This window comes from Emydura macquarii, unplaced genomic scaffold (genome assembly GCF_026122565.2).
Source record: "Emydura macquarii macquarii isolate MOO-44397 ecotype Brisbane River unplaced genomic scaffold, CSIRO-AGI_Emac_v2 contig_1876, whole genome shotgun sequence".
NCBI classification, from domain to species: Eukaryota; Metazoa; Chordata; order Testudines; family Chelidae; genus Emydura; species Emydura macquarii.
In genome coordinates, this window is record NW_027132013.1 from 8541762 (window position 1) to 8565390 (window position 23629).

General features: G+C 38.0%; 1 long non-coding RNA gene across 2 annotated transcripts in view; it reads right to left on the reverse strand.

Moving 5' to 3' along the window:
* LOC137159377 (uncharacterized) overlaps nt 1-23629 on the reverse strand; it is a 403501-nt gene that overhangs the window by 159831 nt on the left and 220041 nt on the right. For both annotated transcript variants that reach the window (XR_010921622.1, XR_010921623.1), the window contains exon 3: nt 17746-17879. This is a non-coding gene — a long non-coding RNA (uncharacterized lncRNA). The remainder of the gene's footprint in view (nt 1-17745; nt 17880-23629) is intronic.

Sequence of the window (23629 nt, forward strand, 5' to 3'; positions counted from 1 at the left end):
CAAAATAAACCTCACCTTGTCAATTGTGGGTTTTTCCCCCAACTCTCTCTCTGTGGCCATAAATAAAGATCAAGAGTTAACCATTCATAACATAATTTAAGAATGGCCATATTAATTCAGACCAATGGTCCATCTAGTCCACTATCCTCGCTTCTGACAGTGGCCAATGCCATATGCTTCAAAGGGAATGAATAGAACAGAGTGATTATTAAGTGATCCATTCCCTTTTGTCCAGTCTACGCTTCTAGCAGTCAGAGGTCTAGGGACACCAAGAGCACATGGTTGTATCCCTGGCCATCTTGGCTAAAGAGCCATTGATGGACCTATTCTCCATGGACTTATCTAATTGTTTTTTGAACCCAGTTATAGTTTTGGCCTTCACAACATCTCCAGTCAATGAGTTCCAGCAGCTGACTGTGCATTGTGTGAAGAAGTGCTTCCTTTTGTTTTAAAACCTTTTCTTATTAATTACATTGGTTGACCTCTGGTTCTTGTGTTATGTGAAGGAGTAAATAACACTTCCTTATGCACTTTCTCCACATCGTTCATGATTTTATAGACCTCTATCATATCCTTTTTAATTGTTTCTTTTCCAAGATGAACACTCCCTGTCTTTTTTAATCTCTCCTCATATGTAAGCTGTTCCATACTCTTACACATTTTTGTTGCCCTTCTCTGTACTTTTTCCATTTCTAATATATTTTTTTAGATGGAATAGCCAGAACTGCAGGCAGTATTCAAGATGCAGGCATACCATGGATTTATATAGTGGCATTATGACATTTTCTGTCTTATTATCTATGCCCTTCCTAATGGTTCCTAGCATTGTTAGCTTTTTTGACTGCCGCTACACATTGATCCAATGTTTTCTGAGAATTATCCACAATAACTTCAAGATCTCTTTCTTGCGTGGCAACAACTAATTTAGACTCCACCATTTTGTATGTATAGTTGGGATTATGTTTTCCAATGTGCATTATTTTGTGTTCATCAACACTGAATTTCATCTGCCATGTTGTTGCCCAGTCACCCAGTTTTTCAGAAAATGCCAGGGCAGATTGATAAGCCACATTTCTTCTCCTCACCCACTAGATCTATTTCTTTCCATCAATCCACTCATCCTATAAGAGTGAATATATGAATTAGATCTCCGTTTTCACAGATGTGTCTGCCATAGCTGTGTCTGAACTTCCCCCAGCTGTGTCCAACCACTATTTCTTAGTTCCCACTAGCCATTGTTAGCTATAAGCCTCAGATTCCACTATCCATGTCTTCCCAGCCCTCATGAGATCTAAGTATATATTTCCAAATTATTACGTGATTATCTCCAATAGTTATGTCTACCCAGTACTCATACTACACTGACCTCTCACTTATCCACATCTCTCACCATTCACCACAGACATCCTCAGCAAGGTTACTTGTCTTGTATTTAGTCTATTTTTTCTCCATTTCCTCCAACCCTATCCAGCTGCTCTCATCTTCATATTTCAATTTAGTCTGATTTAACTCTCAGCCAATGTGTGCATATGTTTGGAGGTGTCTTAAATTTGCTGTGCCAACTCTGCTAATCTGTACTGGGTACTCCTAACTAATATACCTCACACAGCACACAAAATTCAATGCCTCTGTGTAATGTCTGCTGGAAAAAAAAAGAAAAGAAAAGAAAAGAAAAAAACAAGCTGTGTTTTAAAAAGCTTAGTGACTCAGTGCTCTGGAAGTAGGAAAGGGAAGTAGCTTATTATTTTATACAGCCTGAAATTATAACTGGAAGCAATTTAATAAGGGATCTGTTTAACAATCATATTTCCATATTAAAGGTTTTATAAAGTTAATACCTAAACTAAATTAGCCCCCTTTGGACTCTTCTAAACCAGTAATTTTAACAAATGTGGCTCTGAATATATATCTCTGTTTTAAGGACTGATATACATATGGGCATGATCTTCACAAGTTGGTCTTCAATGCTTTTTCAGATGATGACTCATTTATTCTGTAGGTAGAAATCAATATAGCTGTTGAGATCTTAGAAACTGTCTGACAGCTTTGATTTGAGTAAAAACCTTATATTAAGAATGGTGAATTTTTTTCTCACTTGTTATTTGATATGAGTTTGATGGATCTCAGCCCAGTTCTTGCCAAACAGGTGTTCATAAAAATCACCATAGCCACTAGAATTCAACTGGCACCATTTTTGGCACCCCTAGCAGAAGACTGAATGGGCATGGAAATTATTTTTAATCATTACAACTATTGGCCAAATTACATCGAGATATTCCCTTCAGATCAGACTTACCCATTACCTGAGGGAGCAGTATGCTTGGAAGTTCATTACCAATATTGTCTTACTCTGTGCTTTGAAAGGGTTATCCATCTTGCATGTTTCCTTACAAATAATTTCACTTGTAAAAGTACACGGGACAAATCCTCATCTGCTATAAATTGTCTTCAGTTGAGCTATGCCAACTTACACCAGATGAGGATATGGCCCTTCTATTTTTGAAATGTCTCATGGCATTTTTCTTTTTAAAAAATGAAATAAAGAAATCAGCAAGTAGCTTTTGACTGCATTAAATCACGTCTTTGTACACAGTATAACTGTATATGCACAACACATTCAGTGTCTTACCTACAGGCCAGTCAAGCTAAATCTTAACTCCTCTTTTCCAAGCAGGGCTTTTGCTGGGTTGGAAGCAGCGACTTATGCAAAGGCAGCTTTTCCTGGCTAGTTCCAGGCAAGGCTGAGGTTAGAACAAGCTGGCCCACACTGTCTCCATGTTGGCTGTACAGAGGGAGGCAAATCTGTAATGGCACAGAAAAAGTGACTTCCACCCACATACATTCCATACAGCCTCTATCTCCTCTCTGCAAAATACCAGAGCACTAATTCCCTTGCATCTGGGCCTTTTTTTTTTTTTGTATGTGGATGTTAGGGAGGGTTCCAGGTGGGGAAAGCTTTGTGGAATGTTATTCCTACATGCTTCAAGGTGCAACAAAGGGTCAAGAACACAAGTAAAAGTTTAGTGAAGTTCCAACGCTTTGCAGTTTGGGATCCATCAAAAACAAATCCTTCTCCTCAGCGCCAGTAACCCTCCCATCTCTGAGTGTGTGGGTTCTGAGGAAAAGAAAAAAAAATGACTTTTTTTTCCTTGTTTGTAAACTTGGATCCTTAAGACGCATCTCATCCTTTGTTTTTCTGCATCTACACAGCGACGACACCAAGTCAGAAACAGTTTCCATCAGCAGTGAGAGGCAGAGAGGAGCAAGCCTCAGCTCTCTCCAGAATAACAGACCTGGGAGTGGGACTGAGGATACCTCGGGCAAACATCACATTAAGCAGACAGACTGATCAGCTCATGACAGCTGCCCTTGTCTGCCTCTTCCATATATTGAGAGCCAGTTTGACAATATGACACCTAGTCATATTGCACTTGGTACCATGATCCAGCTTGCACAGTTTTGTTCTTTTCCCTTCATGCTTTGGCTTTTCCATTTGGATTTCATCATTCTCTGCAACATTTGAATGTCAAGTATTTTGCACCATGAGCTACTATTTCTTCTAGTGCCCAGGTCCTTCACAGTGTCAGTGAGCAGCACAAACATGCAGTGAGGACTTCATCCTCTCCAGCCTAGGTGCAAAATGCTGCCTGCATGTATAAAAAACAAGTAACAAATGATGAGCAACAGTGAGAGTGCGGGGGACTAAGATCCTGCATTAATGGAACTGCTGCTGTGTAGTGGCATGTTGTGGCAGCAGGTGCGAGAGCTAGGAGGGTGACTAGGTGCCTTATTACCATGAAGATCACATCTAAATCCATGTCTTCTCAATGAAGTCTGTTTTCCAGCTAAAACTTGCCCCTGCTTTATCCTGTACTCTTGTGATTAAAGGAAATAGGTGTGTAAAGGACTTGAAACTCACTGACACTCAGCAAAGGTTACATCTACAGCTGTACCTTTCTTATATCGACACAATGCCTCCACTCAAACTGTGAAAGAGCTGGGAGGCACAGAGTCTGAGTAGCATTCTCTCCTTCCTTCCTTCCCAGCATACTTGCTTGTTATACTGAATGGGAGTTTTAAAATTAAAAATCTGTTTTACTTAAACACACACACACACACACACACACACACACACACACACACACACACACACACACACACACACACACACACACACACACACACACACACAGCCCCCTGCGACTACACTCAATTTCACAGTGAGTTCTTACTTCCTCAAATCAATGGATGCTACATAATTGAAGGCATTCTGTTTCAATGAGAGAGCAATTCCTCAAAGCACTAAAATGATAATAAACAAACAGCCAACCAACCAACCCTGACTTGCCTCCATCTGGAGAATCGCAGAAGAGACATTTGATTCTCTAATCTGCCCATGCAGTCCCTCGAGTGAAACTCCACTGTGAAGAGAGCACGCTGCTAATGCTGCAAGCTCCCTTCCAGGAAGGAGCTGAAAAATCTCTTGCAGAGTCTTATTCTATACATTTCCCTTCTCCACATTGCTCTGCTCAAGATGGGCTGGAGCTGACTGGGTTTTAGCAAGCCTCTGTGTGTGCAGAGGACTCAGTGAAATGCAATGTGAGTATGCATGCAATCAGCAAATGGTCTAAAACAAGCCATGGATTTACCCTGCTAAACCTCCCAGGAGGGAGAATGCTGCAAGAGCACCCTCTGCAATCTGGTGAAGTGGTTTGATTTGTTGTCTTAAAGGTATCTTGAAACTAATATCTTGTGTTAATGTGAGCAGGATCTGAATGAGCTGCCCCGGTCAAGCGAACTGCGGGGGAGGCTTCCGGACCAAACGGTATTTACATGAATGCATGCACTCTGCAGGGGTGTCCAGAAGACAGAGCTGTGTTGTCAAAGGAATCGACTTTGGCTGATGTTGGGTTACAAAGCACTTTACAAATTCATTTCACTTGAATACAGGGGTAATGAAATGTTGTTACCCTTATTGTATGAGCAAAGGGCAGCAGAACTGTGCTCAGTCTCTCTTGACTGAGCTGGTCATCGTCAGCTGAACTGAACTCAAGAACCATGGGGATTGGAGGCCAGACCTCTGTGAAAGACAGAGGGAGTGGGGATAGGTGTGCCTGCTGGGAGGTGGGGTTCTGCCTCAGGGACCCAGGCATGGTTTAACCTGCCCCTCCCCACTGTCCAAAGATGGAGCTAATTAAGGCTCTATTAAGAGTCTTTTGTTTTGTTAAGTGATCATGAGAGCTGAAGTCACTTGTGGAACAGCATTCCTGCCCAGCTTCAGTCTTGTGATTCACCCACTAAGAACTGACAGTCACTAAAAGCTGAAATCACTGAGAGCTGGGAGGAACCTCAAGAGAACAACCAGCAGAGGTCACAGGAGAGAAGCAGGTGTCGGAGGAGGGGTCAGCAGAGTAGAGCGGCTGGCTGAGTGGCTAGTAGGGTGGCTGGTAGAGCGGCTGGACAGCGGAGTGAGCAAGGTGCCTTCTTCCCTTCTCTCCCAACCAGGATGGGAGGTGAACTCTGCATCTCTGAACTCTGGGTCTTCACTGACTAAAGCAGAACAACTGTGAGTGGGGTGCTGTGAATGAAAGGGCACATCACAGGAACTTCTGATTGCTGGACTTAAGAACCTGAGGCAAAAGGGCACTGCCTAATGTACTCTGAGGTGGGTGTTTTCCTCGTGGTTTTATGCCGGTTTTGTGTTGTATAGTTGAAAGGAACCCGTAGATATTGAACACAGTCCTTGTTGCTGCCGACTCCAACTGGCAGAAGGGTTACTTTAACAACCAAGATAAGCAGTGGACAATCTTTAACCATTTTGTCTCTATCCCACAAAAATCATGGCACTAAAAGATATGCTAATTTTTTTCTTTAGCCACACTGCTTTTGTTACCGCCCATCCTCTCTCTGCACAGTGTCTGCCTTCACTGTAAGCTTTTCAAGGCACGAATCTTATCTCCATACACTTCTGTAAAGCACTTAGCACACTGTTTCTACCGTATAAATATCTTTGTAACAACAAGCCATCGAATAACAAAACCTTACACTTTACACAGAGCTTGTGTTCTAGATTTCTATAGGCTAACACTGCAGTGAATGAGATCCAGGCTTGGGGGCCTTGATTCGGGTACAGTACATAGAGGATCCTTACCAGGCTTAGGTGAAGTGTCTAATACAAGATAGGCTCAGTGCATCCCTAGGTCACAAAGCTCATCTTTAGTTTACTTAAATATAAAGTTTTTAACAAACAAAAAATGTAAGCTTTTGCTCTATTCATAAGAGACAGCAGTTGCTGGGGCACCGCAAGCATCCCCCAACAATGCCCTGTCAGAGTATCTCAACCCTGATCTACAGGGAACCCCTCTAAGGATGAAAAAGTGGTTCTGCTTTCACGGCCTATTTATTCCATGTCTTCTCTGGTGAGTCTTCTTACGAGGGTCCCACTTAGTGTCACCCGTGATATGGACATTAGGAACTGGAGTGAGACCAGGAACTCATTGCACATAAGCCACTAAATATCCATCAGAGTGTAATGACTTTATATCCCTCCCAAACATCCTTTATGGTAGAGAAAAGACAGGAGGAAATCAGTTCTAATGTACATAACGGCGGTTCTGTTTTAAACTGTGGACAAACAAATTCTGTAATTTTCCCAAAGTTCTGCATCTCTCAGTCTAATCATACAGCCTGTCTCACTAAATTCTGATCTAAGAAGTCATGTAAGGGACTCCTCATTTCATTACAGGCTAGATGTAAACGAGTGAAAAGCTTCATAACCCATTACCAATCTCCTAACAAATTTAGATTTCCATGAGAAAATTATAGTACTCAATCCTCAGATCTACGATATCATGTATGTGACTTACTATTTAACATTTGTTAAGTCAGTTTACATTTCTCTACCTCATTTCTCTATCTGTAAAATGGGGATTATATTGCTTACCTTATTGAAAATATGTGTTTAAAGGATTCATTATTTAAGCTATGGAAAATGCATTGAACTATTCAAATAAAGAGCAAAATGTTGCTATAAAAGCTTCAGAGGACTGGACACTCTGTGTGCGTGGAGGTCCCAGATTCCCAAAGAAAGTCTTGTGGTTAAAATATCAATGGTTAAAAGATCAAAGAGTAGTCAAAGGTACAAAGATGTTCTAGGAAAGAACTGTTCCTATTCTTGCATTAATGTCAACATGTAGGATTCTACAGAAGCAAAAAAAGTACTACAACTTCCCAACGTGAACTTCTGATGGATTAACTATTAAACCATGACATACTGGTCAATACCAAGAGAAGAAAGTACTTCTACATCAGACAGAACAGAAGTTACAAGCACAACTATCAGAAACTACCCATCCTGGGGAAAAGCTTGCACAGCAAGTGTTAAATTGAGCCCACACATTGCTGCTAGATCAGATCTCTCTCTTACAAAAGACAACTGACAATGAGGAAATAGAATTACAACTATTTGGATTCCACATCATCAAGTGCAAATACATAGAGTGCTGCATTTAATTAGGGGTAGAAGAAGAGGACCATTCCCTCCCCCACCCCGCCCGCCAAGAATCTGTTTCTTTGTCATAGTTTAGAAGTTTAAAGTATGAGACTGAGTAGTCATACTAGTATTATATTAGTAGTAGTATTATGGTTACTGAATTAATTTCATGAGTGATCTTCAGCCTCACATAGATGTCACCAAACAGCATTGACAACATACAAGAAAAAATTACACTAGATCAGCTTTAACAACATTATTTGCTTTTGCACACCTGTAAGCAAAACACAGCATCTTATGGCCCATGGCCCAATCCTATAAGGTGCTCAGCACCTGAGAAATACTGAGCACCTTTAACACCCATTGACATAGCCTCTCAAGAACTGTATTGAATTGTATAATAGCAACCACTATTGTTAACAAGGAATCTTAAATAGAGTAATTTCTGTATTTCCTTTTTTCCCCTTCATTGTGAAATACAGTACGTTAGATGAAACTCCCTTTCACTGGTCAAGAAACAGGAGGAACAATATAGGTTAACATTATAAATAGAATGTTATATTTTACTTTTTTTAGTAGTATAAATCTGACGGTGACATTCTTAGTGCTTCACAAACATAAGTAATATGGAGATGCACAGATTAAACCAAAAAGCTTTAGTTGGACATTGCAACTATACAAAACTCTAAAATAGGGAGATGGAAGGATAGACAAGTAGATGACTGAAAGGATAATCAGATATAATTTTATAGAAAGACTTGCATTGACTTCAGTGGGAGTTAGATAAAGTGGGAGTTAGATAAAGCCCTTTCTAACAGTAATTTGTTACTACTGTTCCATTAGATGATCCAGTAAAGATAATATCGATCAAAATTACAAGTATTCTGATTCCTATATTGACATATTGAGACATAACTTTATGGTATATACCAAGAGATTTTTCATCTCCCCTCCAGCATTTAGACATAACTTAGTCTGACAGATGATACTTTGTCTAGATGGCTCGGAAGATTCTTCTGGAATATCAAGGAGCTTTAATCGACAGCCTGGATTTTCTTTTTGAGATTTACATTGGGGGTACTTTTCTCTGAGATAAGCTATCTGGATTTAATTGTATCCCCAAAACATAGGCAACCTTCATATCCTGTCAGAAAACAAATAAGAAGTCTCTATCATTGACATCCATTATTATTACTACTACTACTTTTATTTGTGTTACTGTAACGCCTAGGAGCACTAGTCATGGTTCAGGACCTTATTGTGCTAGGCACTGTACAAACAGAACAAAAAGACCATAAGTATCAGACAAGAGACACCAGATGGATACTGACAGGCAGGGGAGCATCAAGAAACAATATAACAATAATGGTCAGTGTTCTCAACACACCAGTGGCCTAACCATTGTCAAGTTTTTTTGTAGACATCACAGGAGATCTTTAAGGAGGAGGAGGAGGTAGCTTTGCAGATGTTTATGGGGAGCTCCTCCCAAGAACAAGGAGCAGCATGGTGGAAATCACAAAGGTACTTGTCTGAAAATTTAACAAGTGGGTAATAAATCATCATGGCCCAATTACAAATTTATAGATTCCAAGGCTAGAAGACACTATTGTGATCATCTAGACTGACCTCCTTAATAACAGAGGCCTTAGAACTTCCCCAAAATAATTCCTAGAGCATAGCTTTTAGGAAAAAAATATACAACCTTGATTTATAAATTGTCAGTGATGGAGACTCCACTATAACCCTTGGTAAATTGTCCCAATGGTTAAGAGGCTGGAGTTAATTAATAAGTCATGATAAGTAGGGCCTTGAAAATGAAGACAAGTATCTTACGTTTCATGCAATAGAGGAAGCAAATGGATGGATTCAAAGAGAGGGATGACATGGTCTAAATGACAGGCTTGAAAAATGATCTTAACAGCAGTATTCTGAATGGATATAAATGGGACAATATTGCATTTGTCAAGGCCAGAAAGAAGGATGTTGCAGTAATGGAGATGCGACATCATAAGAGCCTGGATGAAAGTGAATAGGAAAGGTCGTTATCTGAGAGATGTTACCCAGACATCACCTAATGACCTGGAGGAGAAAACAAAAGTTCCATGATAGGTCAGGTTTTGGAAAGCAAGGAGATTCTGCTCAAAATCAAGGCAAAAAGACTTTTGAGCAGATGTCTATAAGGGAGGATGTAAAGATATTGGTTAGATTTAGATGATTCCTTGACAAAAACTGAAATTTCAGACTGAAAAAGCATTTGGTCATCGAAATGGAAAGCAGAGAATAATAGTTTTCTGGTAGTAATAGTATCTTTTGAATGTAGACAAACACAAACAGAACAGACACATTCACACATTTCTGTATATAACTAATGGTGTATATGTCAATCAATATGTTTACAAGAGCAATTAGGGTAGTTGGGTTATTTATAATTCTCATGAAAGGTGCTGGATCGACAGCTTTGGGCACTCAAATTCTCTATTTATCCAAGCATAGCATAGGCAATGGCACTACTAATTTCCCTCTTGGCATTTCCTGCCAATATGATTCAACACTTATGTGTAAGTACAAACACTGGGAAGAAGATATTATTTCACTTTCCATTCCTCCATTTGGCCTTTTGCTGAGACTACCAGCAAGGGCCAAGCTAGTGCCAATTACGTGTAGTGGTTATTTCTGTGATGTGAACATCCACTCATCTGAAACTAGACCAAGCCCCACTAGGCCCTTTAACAAAGGTCACTGAACAACTGTCAGTGCCACTTATTTTTATTACTATCTTGCTGGAGCCAATAGGGTGACCTACCAGGCAATGGTTCTTTATCCATACCTTTTCCTACGGCAATCCAGTGACTCAGAACAGTTTTAAATATATGGCCAGTTTAAACATATGTCCCTAGAACAGCATAAAACATAAGAACTGATTTTCAAAGGTTCTGAGCACCTGCAGCTCCTGTTGACAATAGCTGTATTTGTGATGATCAGCACCTCTGCAGATAAAGCCAATTACTCTATAATTACAAGGAAAAAACAGTGGTAAAACTGAACTTCCTAAGCCAAAACATCCTCCTAGAAGAACAAGCTATATTAGCTCAAGCCAGCACAACACGTTTTTACACTTTAGCTTTGCAAGACAGCAGGACAGGAAATATAAGGAATTGAAGGTAAAGAAATACGTACGTCTACCAAGGTCTCACTGACCCACCAGGCTCTAAAAAAATCCATGATTATTTCTTGGCATTTGCTATTGTATGTGACCTTTACTTCCCAGGTAGGGTTATTATTACCTGGCTACACTAGACATTTCCCTACAGGATATCACCAGCCATATGTCAGTCTTGCTCAGAGGGCTGCCTTATACAGGTTATACAATTCATCACAGACTTGCAATATTCAGTGAGAATGATGCAGTTTGTGTTGATGTGAGGTTTTGTTTGTTTCTTATTTCTTCACAATGAATATCCTCAAACCTAACTTCAGTGTACATTTACAAAAATACAAGTTGGATAATTTTGATGTATTGCCTCCATCAGTAATATCTGTCAACTTAAAAAACTTCTAAACCAAGTTTGTTAAATCAAATAAGCCCAAACAGATAAAGTAATCTTCCAAAAAGGCCATCCCCAGCCTTTTAACAACACAGATCACATGTGGTAATGTTTACATGATAAAGCACATTTATAATGCACCTTTAAACACCTCACCTACACTCTGCTCACTAATCTATCTTCATTGTGTCTACTTCTAACCTTTCAAACCTCTGAGCAGCTACAAACCATTGTATTTTAAAATAACATGCCAGAAAATGTTTCATGCTCTTCCTCCTAAATGTGGAATTTCTCCCTAACATTATAGCTATCAGAGGTCCTAGCTTGGAAACCAGCAATCCTGGATTCAGGAAGCTTATATCCTGTAAGCTTTTAGAGATAGAAATGTGGGTAAGAGGTGATTTCCTTCCTTCCACTGGACAGATTTGATTTTTATATCCCTGGAAAGGCCCAAGATATTGGATCTCGAAAGAGTGATGTTATTATGAATAGATCATTTATTTCCGGGCATTTTTATAGGATTATAAAACACGTGAATTGAAATTTCCCTCTTCCTCGAGGGCCAGTATACTCAGACTCATGGTAACAGAGGCAAACTGTAGGGAGACACATATGGAAAAATAGTCACAATAAATAAATAAAATAAATAAATAAATAAATAATACTCCAAAACCTTTCTAAAAAATAGTTTTGCTGTAAAGTGTGGCAAACACAGACCATAGGAATTGTGGGGTATGGTATGAAGCTTGAAATGGCACTTGCTTGAAGTGACCTGCACAACTGGTTTTTAGATACTAACATTGTGTGCACAATCTAAATAAATAGAGTTCGAGTTACCCAGCAACGGAGGTATTAATGACTATTTTTTTCTATTCCCAATATTTGAAATTTTCTTCTTATCTCTTGTGTAATCTCTTTGGTGCAAGGCCTGTGTCTTCATATGCGTTTGTACATCATCTAACGCTGTGGAGCCCAGATTCTATTGCAATATCGGTTTTCAATAATAATGGTCACCTGTTAACTGCAAATACTCATCCTTGTGGATAGAAATATCTTAGTCACTGTTAGAGCTGCTGTTTGCACCCTCAGTACCTGGTGACCTGGAAACACATTAATCCCACTACTGAACTACCCACTGTATAAAACACCATAGGCCAAATTCAGGCATGGCATAGACTTCAGTGGAATTTCATCCGTTCATAGTAAGGCTGCCTTTTCCAATACAAAATCAGAAATATCAAAGATGACTTGCAACATTCCATCATGGTACAGAAAATACCAAAGCAGCCAGAAGAAAAGCAAAAAGTTTTAGAGAATAAAAGCTCATAATGGGAATAAAGTGGGAAGAATAGCTGGAAGAATCCAGAGGAGCTTTCATGTATTCATATATTTTTAATGGATAGTATTTGTTTCATAATGTTACAAAAGTAAAAATGAATGGTTATTGCTTGGCTTACCTAACAGTCTAAGATTTTCTTTTTCCCTACACTGTATCATGTGGCCAAATTCTACAACAAACAAACAAACCAACCAACCAAGACTAAACAAACCTTGCTGACTATGAAGAGGGTTCATCTATATTTAACCATTTCATCCCTTTATCAAATGTGCTCAGTAAATGGCTTCCTGAGGTCAGGAGGTTTTTCCTATCCTGTGCAAACTTGAAAACAGTCACCTCACAATACACACTCATTAAAACATTTTGCATCCATAGGTTTGATTGCCACTGTAAGAAATTCTCAGTTTGTCACCATATTGTGATGTTTGCCGAGCGATAGAGATAAGTAAATTTCAACTTACTTTCATTTTGGGTGACAGAGTTCAGCACTCATATTGTGTCCTCTTCAGAATTCCCTTTAGTCATGGTTCCTATTGATTTTACTAATTACCAAGCCATTAAAGGCACACTCATGCAATGTTTCAAAATTGAAACCACTGAAATATATCCATTCACCTTCTATATTAAAATAAGGACACATTCACACAGATTTAGGCTGAGGTTTTCAAAGCCACCGAGGGAATTTAGACTCACACATTCCATTAATTTGAAATGTACTATGAAAATCTCAGCCTTAATGACATTAAAAAAATCTGATTTGTACAAAGAGGGGACTCTGTAAGGGGGGAAATACAAAGACAGAATATGTGTCTATTGGGTTACTGTTCCTCTTGATATTTTGCCAGCAAAAGGATTATTTCTGATGGTACTTAAAGTAAGACTTTTGATGTGATAGTCCTTACATAACTGAAGGACATCTGAGGCATCTTCAGGATATTTCAATTCTTTAAGCCATACTCTGAATTTGAGAGTTAACCAAGAGTTCAAAATTCAAAAAAAGAAAAAAAAAATCTATCACAAGCCAAACATGAAAAGCTTTACTGTTGTCAAGGTTCATTATGAACCCAAAACATAGGCAAGATTTGCCAGAGGTTTTCAAATCATACTGATGAACATGGACTGATAAAAGAATGATCTCTGTCCCAAGGAACTCTCGTTGTTTCTCCCAGAGAAGAGGATGCAAGGGAAACATTTATGATTCCAGATGGAACTGGGCAAAACAAGATGGCTCTGGCAACACTCTGGATTATTTGAATGAAATGCCTCCAAACCAAACTCAAAAGATGTGATCTCAAAAGAACTTACACCTAAGAATGTTTGCACAACCCTCCTTGAAACTGAAAGTGCTATGTTTCACACAGCCTTGAATCCAAAGAATAAGCGACACTGCTGACATTGACTAAGTTTAGCTTTAAATATGTACTGAAAATTTACCCCAAAAATGAAGCTAAATTTCTGCTTTAATTTACACTGATTATAGAAAGAGTAACTTCACTGAGCTACAGAGCTGAATATTGAGCTCAAATTAAATATAACCGTGAGCATATTTTGGCTGCAAGCATTTAGACTCAACCCCCCTACTTCCTGTTTTCCCTTTCCCTTTTTCTTCCAGTACCATGGCATTTTCTGTCTCAGCCATATATGGTTCAATGATTACTGAGGCACCGTAAACATTAATGAGTTTTACACTAGTTCTGAGAACTAGGAGTCGTTGCTAAAAAAAAGAGTCTTTTTAACTCCACTGACTGTAAAGGGCAGTATTTCATGGCAAGGTAAGTTTCCCCATTCAGAGTATATTCAGGTCAGGGAAAGAATTCCTATTTGATAAAGACAAATAGTTCCAGAACCAATTCAGAACCAGCTAGGATATGAATCCCTAGGCCATCCAAATTCATTCAGCATCATGATCAATGTGTTTGTTAAACATTATCCATTTTTTGAGTGTTGCATTGAGGATTTTTGGAATATATTAGCTGGGTCACAATACCAATAAATATAGAATAATTACTTTGAACTAACAAGTAGCATATGTAGTTTACCTGAAACTGTTAGCATAACTTCTGCTTGTCTCACAATGCAATATTCACATAGTGCCTAATCCTCAGATTCTTACTCAGTCAGAACTCTCAAAGAAGTCAATTGAAGTTTTGCCTAAGTAAAGAGGGGGTAAAATCTGGTAATATCTTCAGGACTTGAGCTTGATAGGTCCAATTCATTTTCCAGGCATGACATGAAATTTATTGGAAATTAAGAGTATTGATACATTGTACATGGGAGGCTTTTGCTTTTTTTTTTTTTTTTTTTTTTTTTTTGCCAAAGAGCATTTGGAGTTTTAGCCCTCTCTTCCCTTGAGAAGGGTACTTTACTCAGACTTTGAGAGTCAACACTAAATATGACCCCTCAGAGCAAAATGCCTGCAGCACACCTCTTCATCTTCTGAGGTGATGGAACAGTCTGATATAACTCAGCCTAAGGGCTCTCTGAAACACTTCTGAGATGGAGGAAATCTTGCCAAGCAACTGGTAGGTGGGCCAACTCTTAAAAGGAAGAGTTTGTTGTTTCATTTTTCAGGAGAACTTATAATTGTCTTGCTTTTCTTTTCAAAAGATATGAAAATTCTCTAGAAAGTAAGTTTTAAAACTTTTATTTCCCCTAGGATAACTCACATAAAGAGAATAATACCTTTTTTGTGTGTGAGAAAATTGTTGCGAAGGAATGTGGTTAAAACCATACTGTTATTGCTGGAAAAGCACTGATTAACTGATGGATGTGAACATCAGTTCATAGTTTTATTTCTTTCCATTAAAATTTATTGCAAGCCCCAGTTTTCTTTGTAATTATAGTGGAACCTGCTTAGAGTGAATAGGGATATTGAGGCACTCCATTTAGAGTGATTTTGATCCATGGGAAAATGGCTTCATTATAAGGGTTTTTATTTCACTCTATCTTAAATATTTTAAGTACAACCAGTCTGTTGCCATCTAGGACTTGACAATTATTACTTTGGCCTCTCAAAACTTCTTAGTGGTAGAGGGAAAGATTATGATGTTCCTTTTCTAAAAGCATAGGACCCTACAACTTTTTCTGAAAAAGAATCTCCATTAATGTTAGCAAAAAACAACACAACTCCCTTAGTCTTCACTTCTTTAGGCACCTCAAGAAATATTGCCTTGGAATCATGGACTTTTTAAAAGCTATGTCTGATGGGTTCTATCTAGGATTGGAGTCTTAGAGGTACTCAGTACCCTCCATTCGGGTCCATGGTATTTTGAAGTTAGCATAGAATCTTTCATAATCAGATCAAGACCACTGGTTTCCATTCTTTATATTTTACATCCTGAATGTGTTACCCATAAAAAAATCTCTCAAGGCAGGGAAGAGTTATTGGGAGAAGTGATCAGGCAACAGACTGAAGCAGCAAAGCACACAAATAGAAAGGCAACATTCCACCATAGCAGGATGATGACAAGCTTTTTGCCTGAGGCATTTTCTCAAGAGAAAAATAACTGGAAATAGTATAGTAAACATCTACAATGTACAGCTGCTTTTTATTTATTTTTCCCCCCACTAGAGTGGAAAGAATCACACACAAAAATCAGTCCACTCTCCATTACCTACCTCATTCAATCTTCTCACTTCTTTAGCTTTGGAAATTACCTTAAAGCTTTCATCATTCTTAGGAGTTAGTTTACTGCACCTAAATTCCAGGTCAGTTGATATAAAGCAAATGATTACTCTGCTTTACCCCTGCCACCAGCAATGAAATGTCCCTGATTTCATTTGTGTTAAAACACTAATAGATTTTCAAAGAGTCTCTTACCATAATCCAAAATATGTGAGAGTCACTGTTGTACTCAGTGCTGTAAAGTGCTTTGAGATACTTTGCCAGACGGATAATGTATAAATATTCAACTGTATTGCATGCTATATGAACTAAATAACTTCTCTTCCTTTGCTCTCAGCTACATTGCTATGCGATTCTGCCCCTGCATATATGAGATGTGTATCTACTTGGATGGCAGAACATTATTTAAGAAACCTATGGTACATAACCTATGGTACTCATAACCTATGGTACTCATTCCACTGTGGTTGTTTTTTTTTTTCCTCTCCAAAGTATTCCTTTACCATCCTGTTGCCAATAGTGCTCTGTCTTGGTTTATAATCATTCCTTGCACACGCACAGACTCCCTCTAATAAAAGCAAACAATACTTATGCCTGATCCTCCCCTGCCTTAAAGCTTGCATAGTTATTTACCTCTGTGTAAAGTAAACGTAAATTGCTTCTATTCTGACCTGGTGGTACACTGCATTCAATTTTCACAGGTGTAAGTGATTATACAAGCTGCAAGATAGTGGAGCATCAGGTGTGCTGCCTTTAATTGGCATCTGTAGACATCAAAGGAGCAAACATCTCCTATATTATTTTTATTTATTTGTATTATTATAGCACCTAGAAACCCATGTCATAGACCATGGCCCCATTATGCTAGATGCTATACAAATCCAGAACAACAGATGGTCCTAAAATCAGCATATTGTGATGTTTGTTTTGTTACCATGCCTGACACCTACTCAAAAATCACATATAAGTTTTCATGAATTCTGTACAATAATATTCATATTTACTGAATGAAGAACTCCAGTTAGGACTAAAGGGAAATCCATTCTCATTAGCTATGTATAATGTTGGTTGCCACAGATTAAGCATTAAACAAAGTTGAGAAATTCTGGGTTGTAGCCTTCCATATTTTATGGCGTGTGTGTTATTTCTCTCTTCACACAGCATATGCCAGTGCATGTTTCCCAGGTCACCACAGACTTCAGAGGAAGTCATGTGGTTTGAAAACTCTCCATATGACTGAATTATCTCCCCCTCTTTATTAGAATGCAGCAGCATCTATGTCAGGCTAAGAGTAAACATCTTCATTTCATTTCAGTATCTGAGTTGTCAAAGCCAGCCTCCAAGAAAAAGACAACTTTCCAAAACACTTTGTTCTGTGTTAATGATACAATTGGCACCCAAATACAGAACACAGAACGCTGTCAGCAAAACCAAATAAATCTGCAAGATTCATGAAAATGAATCCTAAGCCCTTCAATCTACTGTGATTTCAGCTCCAGTGAAATGCCTAAAAATATCATGTTAAGGGTCAATTTGATACTCATAATAAAAATAAATCACCACTGATATAATAATCATTTTTCACTCCCCCCCCTCTTTATCATTGAAAATAAGAAAAAATGTCTGCAGTGATCAAGAATTTGGGTAAACACAGTTATGTGTGTGATGGAAATATCAGATATAACTAAACATATGGCATCAGTACATCTTAAAGGAATATGAACGAAAAATACTTTCAGTTTACCTGTAGTCGATCATTTATTGGACAATCCTCTTCTTTGCCAAAATGGATTCCACTTATTTTCTCATTGGCATGCCATGTTTTTAGGATATTTCCCATCAACAAATTTCACAGACCATTCCTGTTCCCCTGGTGACCTGTGTGCAAAAGGGGATAATAAAATAAATTTAAAAAATAATAATAATTGTATTTTATGTATACAGAGGTTTTCATCCTGATGGATCCCAACACTTTACAGTCTGTATGTGTGCAATTCACCTAACCTACTATTGAAATGCAGATGCCTCAGGAATTAAATTCAACAAGTTTTCTTTGATAGCAGCTGTACCTAACATTTTTTTTAGGACAGGAAATGGAAAATAAATCCTTCAATTTTAATGACAGGGGTGTTTTTTGTTTATTGTTTTGTTTTCTTTTGATGTAGGTAGATAAAAACTATTACCAGATTTATGATTTAGCCAAAAATTAGCCAAATTAATAACTTCATTCTTTATAAAAAGCTTTGTGGTACCTTTAATGCACATGAGTGGTCAGGCCCTTGGTTTTATATGTCACCAGGAAAAGAGTACCTCTGGCATCACAGAACTTGCTAAATCCATAGTGGGGGTATTGGCTTAGATTAAACAGAGCTACTGGTTGAATAAAAAATTCACACAATGATTTAACAATCAGGTAAAAACACGGATGATGTTTTATTCTACAGATTCAGCTGCCTCGTTTTCTTAAAAGATGACAAACTTGTGCTTTATGGAGTTTGGCAAGAAGGGGTAAGCACTTGGCAAATGGCAAGTGGCTCTTGTACATTTGGGTATTTTTTGGCAGGAAACTATATCTGATAATATGGCAGGAAACTGTATCTGCAGCTGCAGAATAAGAACCTTCTCGTGCTGCGCCCCCCGCCAGTATACCTTAAAGAAGAAACATCTTCATTCTGCTGACTGTGTATATATCACAGGTCTGTAACATATCCCCATCCACTCAACACACACTCTCTCTCATATATATATATATATTAAACTATTGCATCCTGTTCCTTTGAAGGCTATTAACATTCCAATCAAGGTACGCATTTATGCAAACCTATGTTAATTTTACACATTAAGCAGCTGTCCAAATACTGCAGGTTTCTACCTGAAAGTGTGATTTCCCTTTTGAGTTAAAAGCATTCTGGTGGGTGGCGTGTGTGTGGAAGGGATGCTGATCCCTAGTTAAAATAGTCTGCACATACAAAACAAACCAAAAAACCAACAAATTAGTATCTGTCAAATCCCTGCCGAAGAACAAAAGAGAAGATGATTAGGCAGTCTTTGGAAAGATACTGAAAAGACTAAATGTCTTTTTATTATTTAATTTCTTTTGTACATGCCTAATTATTAATATTAATATTGGTATAAATGTATGGGGGACTGAGTTGCTAGTGGTTAGAACATGGGTCTGGAAGCCAGGACTCCTTGGAACTAGTTCCAGGTCTTCCAATAACTGTCTGTGTGACCTTGGACAAGTGCTAACATCTTCTCTATGCTTCAGTTTTCCCACTTATAAAATGGTTACAATACATTTCTTCCTTCAAGAAGGATATTAATATTAATTAATTAACAATAGCAAAGGGCTTTCATCCTTTTATTTTTGTACCTACTTTTTTTTCTTAAATATTTTCACTTATTACTTTTTACAAAGTTTTTTGTTTGAATTCATTTGTTTTCACAGGTTGGCCAAGTTCTCTCACTTCTAGACTGTAACTCTCAACCTACTGGGGTCCAAATTATGGAACCAAGCCCCAGTTAGAAGAAGATGTGCAAATACAATTCATGTAAGAAAGATATTTCATCATTTCACGAAGTACTGGATTCATAGCGGTGCTGATGCTCCACCTTATATGCAATAATCCAGTGTTTGGGGCACTCCAGGATGTAGTGCACTCAGGTTAAAATCCCCACTCTGATGCAGGGACTTCAACGCAGGTCTCCTCCCTCCCAGATGAGTGCCCTACCACCAGGTTATAGGGTCTGGTAGAGCGGGTCTCTCCCAATCTCCCTATCACCTATCTGCCTCCTCCTCTACCAATTGTCTTGTGAATGACACCAAAAACATTTCTTTTGTCAAACTATTTGTCAAATAAGTGTTAAATTGATAAATAGTTTCAGTCGACCTGAAATATTAACTAACTCTATTACAATCCTTCAGTTGGTTTCTTCTGTTCAATGTTGATTGCTACTGACCTGTTGTAGTTTCTACTGGAAGAGCTGTAGCCCCAGTACCCATTGCTCTAAAACCTGTCTGCTAAATGGAAACCACAGGAACCAGTTTATTACTGCAATTGGCAATTTCACTAAAATATAGATTAAAAAATATGTTACTGGTTAAATTTACTCAGTTGCCTTCTCAGGAAGACACTCTTCTGTTCCCATGGTTGAAATCATCTGCCATAACAAACAAGGAAGGTTCAGGGTGGGAAAATAGCTCAGTGAGGAGAGGGTATGTCCAAGTGTATCCATGACCATATAAATTCTTGGGCCACACCACACCCTACCCATATATACAGAGCAGCTGCTGAAAAGGTTATTGCCGTTCTAAAGCTTGGGGCAGAGGATTCTCCCAGGAACTGCCCCTGAAGCAGCCAGTTAATCCAGGCTCTGTGCATGGACCAGGATTTGGACTCATGTTAGTATTAACATTTCAGACATTTCACTTAAATTTGAAACCAAAGCAGAAAGTGAAGCCAAGGAAAATTAGCCATTAGAAAATGATCCTCTAACATATATTATATTTAATGGAAAATTATGAGAGCTAACCTGCCAGCAGAGAACAGGAAGGTATATTTCATCTTTCAATATTGTTTTATTAAATCTTAAATGAATTTCAAATCTTTTATTACATGTATCTGCCATCGGTATTTCATCTCCCTCAAGGATGTTACACAGTGCCTCTGACAAATGCGCATAAATGAAGAATAGAAATGGATCAGATGCAGGCCTGACTTCCAAACAGAATCATATATTTTCTCTTCCTAGAGTAAGATATTAAATCCTGTTGCTATAATGATATTCATCATTGTCATTTGTTATTAAGAATGCCAAAGTGATGGGGAGAGGATATTTTCTTTGCTTGAATGAAAACAAAGAAACCCCCTTTTAGTCTGAAGTTTTCAGGTCTGGCCTCAAGGAAAACAACTATTCCTGTCCTATATCACTTTATTAATGAATATCATCAAGATAAATAGCTCCTAACCATGTGGAGTTAACAATATGTTAAATATCCACGCTAACCTTGTAACATGAAACCAAGTTAGTTGAGCTGTTATGATATTTGGATATGTTTTTCATTATTTTTATACTTTATGTGTACAGTGGTCATCATTTACCCACAGTTATCTCCTTTTCTAAAAATGAAGAGGAAGGATGGACTAGGGGTTAAAGGACTGGACAGGGATTCAGAAAATCTTTTTCAGGTTCTAGTTCTGTCAGAGACTTCCTACATGACATTGGGAAAGTCGTTTGTCTCTCTGTGTTTCAGTTTTGCATCTGTAAAATGGGAATAATAATACTTCCTTTCACTCACCAGTTGTCCAACTCGTGCATTTAGAATGTAAACTCTTCCGGATAGTGCCTGTTTGTTTACAATTGATTTGTACAATTCCTAGTACAACAGGGGCCACCAGACACTACCACAATATTAACAAATCCTTCTTAGTTACTCTAGTATTACTCAATCAATGTAACTGAGCACATGCAACTAAGCACTCAGCAATGGTGTATCTGCAAGTTTATTTACCATATAATTTGTGCTATTACTAAAGGAAATAACACAAGCAGTGAAAATAACCACCAAGTGGGAACTGTTAACTTTTTAATGGCCAAGCATAAATATATGCCTATTAATTTTAAAAACAGATCAAGATCAGATCCAATTTTTGTGAGGGGGTTTCTTGCTTTACATATTTATGAAGAAAGTACGATACCTTCTTTCAGGAAATGATTAAAATTAAAATTCAATATTAATCTTGAAAAAACATATGAAAATATTAATATTGATGGAGATCAAAGACCCACTAACTGCACTTGTAAATTATCAAGTTAAGGGTAAGAATAGCTCAAATATCAGTAATTTTATACTGGACTAACTGTAGCGAGATACAGGATTACATTGTGAATGCATTTTATATTTGGGAATAAAAAATATATCCTCAAAACAATTTTGGTTTGTAGGGTAGGGATAACCTTAATTATGTAAGAGAGAGATAACATTTCATATTTTGCAGGGCAGGGTTGAAACACCTGAGGCTTTGCAGGGCATGGCAGGGACTGTATACTCCCTTTTATAGGAAGGGTAAGGACTCTACACCCAATTATTTTGCTTTGAAAAGCCAGATCATTCCACCCTTTCTTTCCAGTTTTAGTGATTAAAGATGGAATGTTATTCTTAAGAAAGATGTTGCGTACTCACTCTCTTGCTCATGCTTCCTGTCCTGTTTTCTTTAGAATAATTTCAGCCTCAAGAAGGTCTAATAACCAGTTTGCATCACTGTCTAAATCCCCTTTTAATTTTCAAATAAAATTATTTTGATATCAATTGAATTTTCTCTATGTAATTTAAAGTTTCTAGAGCAAGTTTCCTGAAGCTGGCACTCAATGCCATCTATATTACACTGGCAAAATGCTACTAAAGTGAGCACTTAAATATCTTTAACCTCAAAACAGATACTTGATAGCTCGTTTCTCCTTCTGCTGCCTTCTCAGAAACTCAACTCCTGATCCTACTGTTCCAGCTGCTGCAGTGTAGCAGTCTTTGAAGAAAAGACTGACCTTTCAACCATCAGCAGCACACACAAGGATTCTTATTTTTATTTATTTATTTTTTTTTGAGGAGGGGGTTGTTAAATATACTAGCCTCCACTGTATTTCAATCAAGACCTGTCATCCCCCAAAACACATCAGCTCACTTTGCGGCCCTCACGTTTCAGATTCTGATTGGGCCATACTTTCTGGCAGTTTGACAAGAGGATGTCATCCATCACCAGCTTCTATTTTCTGCTTTTTAAATGTTGACATCTCAATATGAATCTCGCCTGGACTCATCTTTCAACCAGCTCTAGCACACAGACTATGCTGTTTGGGAAGGCCAAAGTGCTCATCTTTCCCAGTTTTATATTTAAATAGAGTAAGATTCAATAGCTGCACCTTCATATCCCCTACAGAAATATTAGGCCACATTCTGCTTTCAGGTCACCTTGGTGTAAATTGAGAGAAACTCCTCTGTATTATGTTCTCTGATTAATGGAGTTTAAGATTTAAATTAGATGGATGAAAAACCCAGATTTTTGTTTGTGTGGGGGTGGGTGGAAATTACAGGTTTGCTGCAAACAAATGTGGATTATACAAAACCCTAACAACAACAACAACAAAAACATATAATCTTTTGTGAACTTCTTCAGGACACACACACACACAGAGTGGTACTGTGTTACCCACAACCATTCATATTTTTCACTATGGTCTTGCTGGTTTTATAAAATTACATAATGAAATTTTTCAAGTTAGTTTCTGAAGATACAAGGTCAAAGTCAAACAGGTTGTATTAGATTCAGCAGATATAAACCTATGATTCTTTATGGCTATTAGTCTTTTGGTCTTACTAACAGCTCATGCAACCTTCTGGCATTGTTGCAGTTATAAAACTTGCATTAAACACATACTCATTTCTCTTTTCCAAACATGGAAAAAAAAAGGGATTAAACTTGCTTCCTAACACTCAAACTTCGACAAGGGCATTTAGCATAATCATCCGTGCAAATTCAATCAATTAGATTTCAGCTGTAAGCTTTCTTTTATTCTGTTTAATGTTGAGTTTTCCCTTTTTTTTATCCTTTTTCTATTGATACTGATTAGTC